This window comes from Armigeres subalbatus, chromosome 1, assembly GCF_024139115.2.
Source record: "Armigeres subalbatus isolate Guangzhou_Male chromosome 1, GZ_Asu_2, whole genome shotgun sequence".
In the NCBI taxonomy this organism is placed as follows: Eukaryota; Metazoa; Arthropoda; class Insecta; order Diptera; family Culicidae; genus Armigeres; species Armigeres subalbatus.
In genome coordinates this window covers 4234378-4243340 of record NC_085139.1, presented here as the reverse complement: position 1 = coordinate 4243340, position 8963 = coordinate 4234378, and the positions used below count along the sequence as shown (strand labels likewise).

The following is an 8963-nucleotide window of genomic DNA, read 5'->3' as shown; positions in this document are numbered from 1 at the left end:
TAAGCTTGGTCCTTGACTACACGTCGCCAACCACGCAGTCTGCGGAGGGTCCGCAAATCGCCCTCCACCTGATCGATCCACCTTTCCCGTTGCCTTCTTGTTTCCTTCGGATCGTTGTCGAGAACCATTTTCACCGGATTACTGTCCGACGCTCTGGCTACGTGCCCGGTCCCCCGCAGTCTTCCGATTTTCGTGGTGTGAACGACGGATGGTTCTCCACACAGCTGATCGATCGTACCGATCGCCATCTTCACCGCACCATTGATGGTACGCAGCGTTTTCCTTTCGAAAACTCCAAGTGGGCGTTGATCCTCCACGAGCATCGTCCAGGTCTCGTGTCCGTAGAGAACTACCGGTCTAATAAGCATTTTGTAGATAGTTGATTTGGTACGGCGGCGAACTCTATTCGATGATGTCCAATCTGTTTAGCTTCGCTTTTCAGTCTGATGTAGGCATCCTCTATCCTATCCTCTCAAAGTTACGTGCCATAATATCAATGTTGTCGGCGAAACCAAATAACTGGACGGACGTCTTGAAAATCGTATCACTCGTGTCTATCCCTGCCCTTCGTATTTCTCCCTCCAAAGCGATGTTCAATACCAGACACGAAATACCATCACCTTGCCGCAACCCTCTGCGCGTTTCGAAGGGGCTTGAGAATGCCCCTGAAACTCGAACTACCCACATCACCCGATCCATTGTCGCCTTGATCAACCGTATTAGTTATCCGGAAATTAGGTTTTCGTGCATTAGCTGCCATAGCTGGTCCCGATCGATTGTATCATATGCAGCTTTGAAGTCGATAAATAGATGATGTGCGATTGGTGTTAGTCGGCGGCATAAAATTCGGGAGAGTACCTTGTAGGCGTCGTCGTTCAACAATGTGAATGCGCGATAGTTGCTATGCTACAATACAGCTTATCGCCCTTTTTGTAGATGGGACACACGACACCTTCCATCCACTCCTGCGGTAGAACCTCATCCTCCCGAACCTTGGTAATTAACCAATGCAGCGCTCTAGCCATTCAATCACCACCGTGTATAAACAGTTCTCCTGGTTCCTGGATCTCATCATGGCTTTCCTGGAGATTCGGAGCCGAAAGTCGTATGTCCTTTTTGAACTGCAAACTTGTTTAACACGGAACACAGAAAAACAAGATCGGGTGCTTACGTGTTTTTCTAACACAATTATAGAAATTTATGCCATTTTTATAAGCGGATTTTTCCAAAAGTTTTTTTTCATGAATTTTTTTTTGCAAAAGGTTAGGAAGCGCGTGAAAACCACGAGTCGTTTTTACACGGTTTTGGGGCCACCGCGATTTTTTACGCGGTTATGATTTACGTGGAATGTTGTTGTTCCCTTGCGTCTACGTTTCCAGCTTATCGGTTGAAGGTCAATAGAGTAGGAATCCTTCTAAATACATAGTTCTGCATTGAACATTTTGTAATCTATACAGTTAGTTCTTCATTTTTAATTTTTAATATATCAAGCCATTCGGAGTGTAAGACAATCAGTTTTACCCAAAAGATCAAAGGCTTAGGGTATCTGAACGGGCGCTTTTACTGACTGTTATTAATTTTATCAACGAGTCATCCTCTCGACCTCATTCGCCATTCATCAAAGAATAACACAGCAACTAATCATTCGAATAAAGAACTTTCAATGAAGTTGCATCACGATTTTGCTGCTCTTACATTGCCATATTGTGGATCTACGTATCAGAAAGGAAGGGAAGAGGAGAGACGCACCAACACAAGCCAAGAAAAGGGGACTTCGCACATTCAGCGATGATTCCGCACATCGGAATTAAAATTCTAGAGGCCAAGGTCACCCACACCACGTCCCTTAGAGTGAGTTCTTTTTACAACACCACCATGGTAGATGGATGGAATAGATGGAACAGGGGATCCCTCTGGACAGGTGAGATGGTTGAATGCATGTCTCTAAGTAAAATTGATTTATCCGATTTGAAGGTAAACTAATAAGTTTATGAAGTATGTTAAATATGCTGGTAACAGCTGCAGGATTTATTGTAATAAAAATTCTTTTACATAAACATTTCCCGTTGCGTCATCTTATTCGTCTTAGTATTCGTACTACGCAATTTCATAACAAATCACTCCGATGTTCAACTCAACCCAAAACACAGGGAAAAAATAAAAATAAAATATTCCTTCTGGAAGAAACCGGCGAATGGAGCTACGAAGGCGACGAGAAGTGCAGCCGTGGCGTCGCGGACAAGTGGATGCGGATGGATGCCGATGATGACGGTTTTCAATGACGCATGCGCCCGCCACCTTACATTTACTTCCCATTTTCAAACACCGGAGGAACACACATCGAAGCTGGTCGAGGCTTCTCTCGTTCATCTATAGCGGTGAGTTACCCCTCCACAGAGGCATTGCTATTTTTTGTGCAATCTCTAGGCCTACGTTGCAAAACCAAAACATAAACAAAGCTTGGTTCACATTCTTACAAACCATCATCGATTAGCAGTGGCTGCAGCACGAGGTACGAGTTCAAGCCCCAGTGTGTGTTATTTGTTTTTTTTTCTTCGGCCAGCCCTTTTGCAACAGAACACTCGTTGAATGAATCGCTGTCCGTCATCCCGTTGAAGAAAAGATAATTCTTCGAATACCGAATGATTGATGATTTTGATCTCTAGGTGACTGACTACCGTCAACATCGCAATAGCTGATAATAAGCATAAAACAGTCTCTAAGGTTTACATCTATTTGTTCATCAAATCATCGTCAACAGTATTTAATAATCTCTTATATGATTTTTGTAAGTTTCTAGTTCAAATATTTTGTATTCCAGAAAATCGTAATATGTATTTGTGTTCTTTTTTTCACTAGGTCCGGTAGAAGAAAAAAAAATCTACAAGTCTCCCGACGATTATATCTACGCAGTCCCGAAGTAGTGAAGAATGGATGGGTGAGCCCAAAATTATCGTCAAATGGACAGCCAAACTGATTTCTGGTATTTTCAGGTGCAGCATTTCGCAGAATCAATATTCAACATTCTTCCGTAGCCATGTCAGCAGTGTCGAAATGCTCCAGCTAGGTAAGTACCACTTGCTTAGTAGGCGGCTTCGGTGGAAAGAATTTCCGCATCCATCCATCAAAGCAGTCGTTTGAATTCGAAGGTTTTTTTGGTGTTCGAAAGTAAACAAACCAATGCAATGAATCCACCTAACGAAATACCGTAAACAAATATTACACCATCGGTGCTTTCTTCGACCATCCAACCGCTCATAAAATCGTGCGCAGCTGCAATGGATCTTGCATCGTGAATGCAATTTTATTTCTTCCCTACTGCCTTGCCTGTGTGGGGAAGGCAGGGCAGCAGTTACTGAGCGCATATATAATATCATAAGGATAGATACTTGTTTGATGGACTATAATAGCACCAGAACGACCCGATGCGATGGAATGTTTGTGTTTATGGTTGTTTTGAACTCGCCCAGTAAACAAACAAAGTCGCGAATGGCCTTTCTCCGATGACGCGGATGGTAATGGGTTTTACTGAATGACCTTGTGGGCATTCGTTGGCAACGACACCACTGGGAATAGAAGATAAATCGATACACTGGTGGTATGATAGCTGGAACGTGCTTTGTAGAAACTTTGCGAATAGGGAAAATGGAACAGCAATAGCTTTGCCTCTTTCATTCGATTCATTTGTAGCTGTAGATTGATTATGTAACATCAATAAGCTTTGTTACCCTATAAACTCTTCCTGGAAAATTTGTCAATGTGTCCTTTATTTTGATTCCGATTCTAAACATTTTCTCCATACTAGTTGCTCGAATTCACAATATGTACCCAAATGAATAACAATCGAATTGTTTTAGCGATATTTTTAACAGCATGATAACATTAAAAATTTACATAAATTAAACCGAAAGCGTCGCTCTTGCAAATATTATTTGCGTTATTGACAATACGAACGATTTGGAAATGGTTCTCCAATTCAATTTTCGCAAAATCCTATTTTAAATTCCATGACAGAGTTTCTCAAAACTAAGACGGTTAGCATTAAACATTTTTGACCGCAACAATGCCTGAATGGTAAGCATACTTGCTTCTCACACAAGTGGGTCTGGGTTCAATCCCAGGAAGCGTTAATGGCGATCCTCGGTTCGATCTAGAATGCAATGACTTGTAATTATGGCTTTTCGGTATGTTGGTCCCGCTCATGTGCGAAAATCGTTAGAAATAGTGCACGGGTGAGGTCGTCGCTGTTACAAAGTCGAGGGCTTGTTGATTGACGATGTGATCCTAACATTCCACCCTAAATACACGAAGTAGTATCTGGAAGTGTGTTCTCGTGGTTTTACTGTGGTTTACGTTGGAGTTTAGGATCCACAATTAAATCAATAAGGTTTATTTCTATTGCTATTTCTATTGGATGACGATTTGTGGATCCTCCGTAGACTGCGTGGTTGGCGACGTGCATGAACCGAGCCGAATGTAGCAGATTTTTAGTACTGCACAGGCCACTCCGGCCTTAGTCTGAGCAAATAAATAATGATTTCTATTGCCTTCACATTGTAAAACCATTTGGTCCTCGGTGTTGAACTTAATCTGTAGATAAAAAAACACTTTAATAAAGAAAAAACCATTTGGTCCTTCGTGTTATTGTTGAATGAAAATCTTTAAGCCATAGTGTCCAATATTTTTGTGTTTCCCATGACATCTCTCATGGCATGAGGCAATGATACTGCCTGTTCGTTCTGCACTGTCAACATTTTTTCCAAACAGTTCAGTAGACTCCCTTAAAACGTATAATGTGAAAACGTTATTGAATCTCATCGTAGTTGCGTGGTTCTGTTGTAGGAACTTTCGATGAATAGTCTGACTCTAATTGTAGCATGATCCGTAGGACGTTGGGATTCACAGCGTCAGGCGACACGCGCCAGTTCTCAGCGATCTCTCGAATCTTTCTAAAAATCATGTTTTTTGGTCTTCGAAGTCCCGCTAGAAGTTCTGCATCATTGACGAAAGCTTGTAGTGTACAAGAATCAAGATAGAAATTCTTGTTCTTGATGTTGGCTCGTTTGAAAGACACTCGATTTTTAAACCTCTCTTATTGATGATTCTCCGACCACTACCTCGTCGCAGTACGTCTGCGCTCAAAACTCTCAACGGTGATCAACACGCGTCGGAGTCGTCCGCCGCGGCTTAACATTGGGCGGCTACAAGACGGTAGACTAGCCCAAGACTACGCGCAGCAGCTGGAAGTGGCACTCCCAACGGAAGAGCAGCTAGGCGCAGCATCTCTTGAAGATGGCTGGAGAGATATTCGATCCGCCATTGGAAGCACCGCAACCGCTGCACTAGGCACGGTGGCTCCGGATCAGAGAAATGACTGGTATGACGGCGAATGTGAGCAGTTAGTTGAGGAGAAGAATGCAGCATGGGCGAGATTGCTGCAACACCGCACGAGGGCGAACGAGGCACGATACAAACGGGCGCGGAACAGACAAAACTCGATTTTCCGGAGGAAAAAGCGCCAGCAGGAAGATCGAGACCGTGAAGAGACGGAGGAACTGTACCGCGCTAATAACGCACGAAAGTTCTATGAGAAGTTGAACCGTTCACGTAAAAGCCACGTGCCACAGCCCGATATGTGTAAGGACATAAACGGGAACCTTCTTACGAACGAGCGTGAGGTGATCCAAAGGTGGCGGCAGCACTACGAAGAGCACCTGAATGGCGATATGGCAGACAACGGTGGCGGTATGGTAATGAACCTAGGAGCACGCGCGCAGGACATGCAACTTCCGGCTCCGAATCTCCAGGAAATCCAGGAGGAGATCGGCCGGCTGAAAAACAACAAAGCCCCTGGAGTTGACCAACTACCAGGAGAGCTGTTTAAACACGGTGGTGAAGCACTGGCTAGAGCGCTGCACTGGGTGATTACCAAGGTTTGGGAGGATGAGGTTCTGCCGCAGGACTGGATGGAAGGTGTCGTGTGTCCCATCCTAGGTCCCATCTACAAAAAGGGCGATAAGCTGGATTGTAGCAACTACCGCGCAATCACATTGCTGAACGCCGCCTACAAGGTACTCTCCCAAATTTTATGCCGTCGACTAACACCAATTGCGAGAGAGTTCGTGGGGCAGTACCAGGCGGGATTTATGGGTGAACGCTCTACCACAGACCAGGTGTTCGCCATACGTCAGGTATTGCAGAAATGCCGCGAATACAACGTGCCCACACATCATCTATTTATTGACTTCAAAGCCGCATATGATACAATCGATCGGGACCAGCTATGGCAGCTAATGCACGAAAACGGATTTCCGGATAAACTGATACGGTTGATCAAGGCGTCGATGGATCGGGTGATGTGCGTAGTTCGAGTTTCAGGGGCATTCTCGAGTCCCTTCGAAACCCGTAGAGGGTTACGGCAAGGTGATGGTCTTTCGTGTCTGCTATTCAACATCGCTTTGGAGGAGTAATACGAAGGGCAGGGATTGACACGAGTGGTACGATTTTCACGAAGTCCGTCCAGTTATTTGGTTTCGCCGACGACATTGATATCATGGCACGTAACTTTGAGAGGATGGAGGAAGCCTACATCAGACTGAAAAGCGAAGCTAAACGGATTAGACTAGTCATCAACACGTCGAAGACGAAGTACATGATAGGAAGAGGCTCAAGAGAGGTCAATGTGAGCCACCCACCACGAGTTTCTATCGGTGGTGACGAAATCGAGGTGGTTGAAGAATTCGTGTACTTGGGCTCACTGGTGACCGCCGATAACGATACCAGCAGAGAAATTCGGAGACGCATAGTGGCTGGAAATCGTACGTACTTTGAACTCCGCAAGACGCTCCGATCGAATAGAGTTCGCCGCCGTACCAAACTGACTATCTACAAAACGCTTATAAGACAGGTAGTTCTCTACGGACACGAGACCTGGACGATGCTCGTGGAGGACCAACGCGCACTGGGAGTTTTCGAAAGGAAAGTGTTGCGTACCATCTATGGTGGGGTGCAGATGGCGGACGGTACGTGGAGGAGGCGAATGAACCACGAGTTGCATCAGCTGTTGGGAGAACCATCCATCGTTCACACCGCGAACATCGGAAGACTGCGGTGGGCCGGGCACGTAGCCAGAATGTCGGACAGTAATCCGGTGAAAATGGTTCTCGACAACGATCCGACGGGAACAAGAAGGCGAGGTGCACAGCGGGCAAGGTGGATCGATCAGGTGGAGGACGACTTGCGGACCCTCCGCAGACTGCGTGGTTGGTGAAGTGCAGCCATGAACCGAGCTGAATGGAGAAGTCTTTTATGTGCAGCACAGGCCACTCCGGCCTTAGTCTGATGATAAATAAATAAATTATTGATGATTCTCGATCAGTGTTTAGACAATGTGCAAAGCGCATGGCATCGTGATTTTTCACGTGTTGGTGATACTGGTGGAGCAAGATGTCCGGCATGATGACGGCATGACCTTTATGATGAAGACCTTTGGATCCAGGGTGGAATCTGGATGCCTTCCCCAGAAGAAGCCTAAACAATATTGAATATTCTTTCTTATGAGTTCCTGAGAGTCTCGAATATCAACGCAAATGTCAATTTCAATTACACGAAACGGGAAAGGGTCGTTTGGCCGGAATACGATCGGCCAAATGCCACATGCCTGATTTGAACGTTCGACTGAAATGTTTATTTGGCTGAAAATCCATTTGGGCGAAAGAGAAATACGGCCAAACTGGTCATTTGGCCGAAAAGGCCGCTTAGCCGAAATGGTAATTTAGAAGAAAGGGCCATTCGGCCGAAAATATCATTTGGCCGCACGGGTTACGGCCGAAAATGACGATTGGCCGAACAGGTCATCTGGCCGAAAACGTCATTTGGCTGAAGATGCCGTTTGGCTGAAAAAATAGTTTGGTAGAAAGGGTCATTTGGCCGAAATTATCCGAATGCTGAACAGTGAATGTGAAAAGTGAGAAAAAGAGTCAGAAGTGATTTTCAGAAGCGGATTTTCAGCCGTTAGCAAGGATCCAAGGTAGACGAATTCCTCGACCACCTCGAAGGTATCCTCGTCTATCGTAACACTGCTTTCCAGGTGGGCCCTGTCGCGCTCGGTTCCACCCACAAGCATGTACTTTGTCCTTGACGCATTCACCACCAGTCCAACTTTTGTTGCTTCACTTTTCAGGCGGGTGTACAGTTCTGCCACCTTTGCAATGTCATCCGCGAAACAAATAAATTGACTGGATTTGTTGAAAATCGTACCCCGGCTCTCCGCATGACACCTTCTAGCGCAATGTTGAACAACAGGCACGAAAGTCCATCACCTTGTCTTAGTCCCCGGTACGATTCGAACGAACTGGAGTGTTCGCCCGAAATCTTCACACAGTTTTGCACAGCATCCACCGTTGCTTTGATCAGTCTGGTAAGCTTCCCAGGAAAGCTGTTCTCGTCCTTCCATAGCTCTACGCCGTCTATACTGTCGTATGCCGCCTTGAAATCAACGAACAGATGGTGCGTTGGGACCTGGTATTGACGGCATTTTTGAAGGATTTGCCGTATATATCTGGTCCGTTGTCGAGCGGCCGTCAACGAAGCCGGCTTGATAACTTCCCACGAACTCATTCACTATTGGTGACAGACGACGGAAGATGATCTGGGTTATCACTTTGTAGGCGACATTAAGGATGGTGATCGCTCGAATGTTCTCACACTCCAGCTTGTCGCCTTTCTTGTAGATGGGGCATATAACCCCTTCCTTCCACTCCTCCGGTAGTTGTTCAGTTTTCCAGATTCTGACTATCAGTTTGTGCAGGCAAGTGGCCAGCTTTTCCGGGCCCATCTTGATGAGCTCAGCTCCGATACCGTCCTTACCAGCTGCTTTATTGGTCTTTAGCTGTTGTATGGCATCCTTAACTTCCCTCAAGGTGGGGGCTGGTTGGCTTCCATCGTCCGCTGAACTGACGTAG

General features: G+C 45.6%; 1 long non-coding RNA gene across 1 annotated transcript; it reads left to right on the top strand.

The window, feature by feature from the left end:
* The first annotated feature begins 2383 nt into the window (after positions 1 to 2383).
* Positions 2384 to 3459, top strand: LOC134208008 (uncharacterized). Its single transcript, XR_009978463.1, has 3 exons — positions 2384 to 2788; positions 2860 to 2938; positions 2994 to 3459. It is a non-coding gene; the product is annotated as an uncharacterized LOC134208008 (long non-coding RNA).
* Positions 3460 to 8963: the final 5504 nt, after the last annotated feature.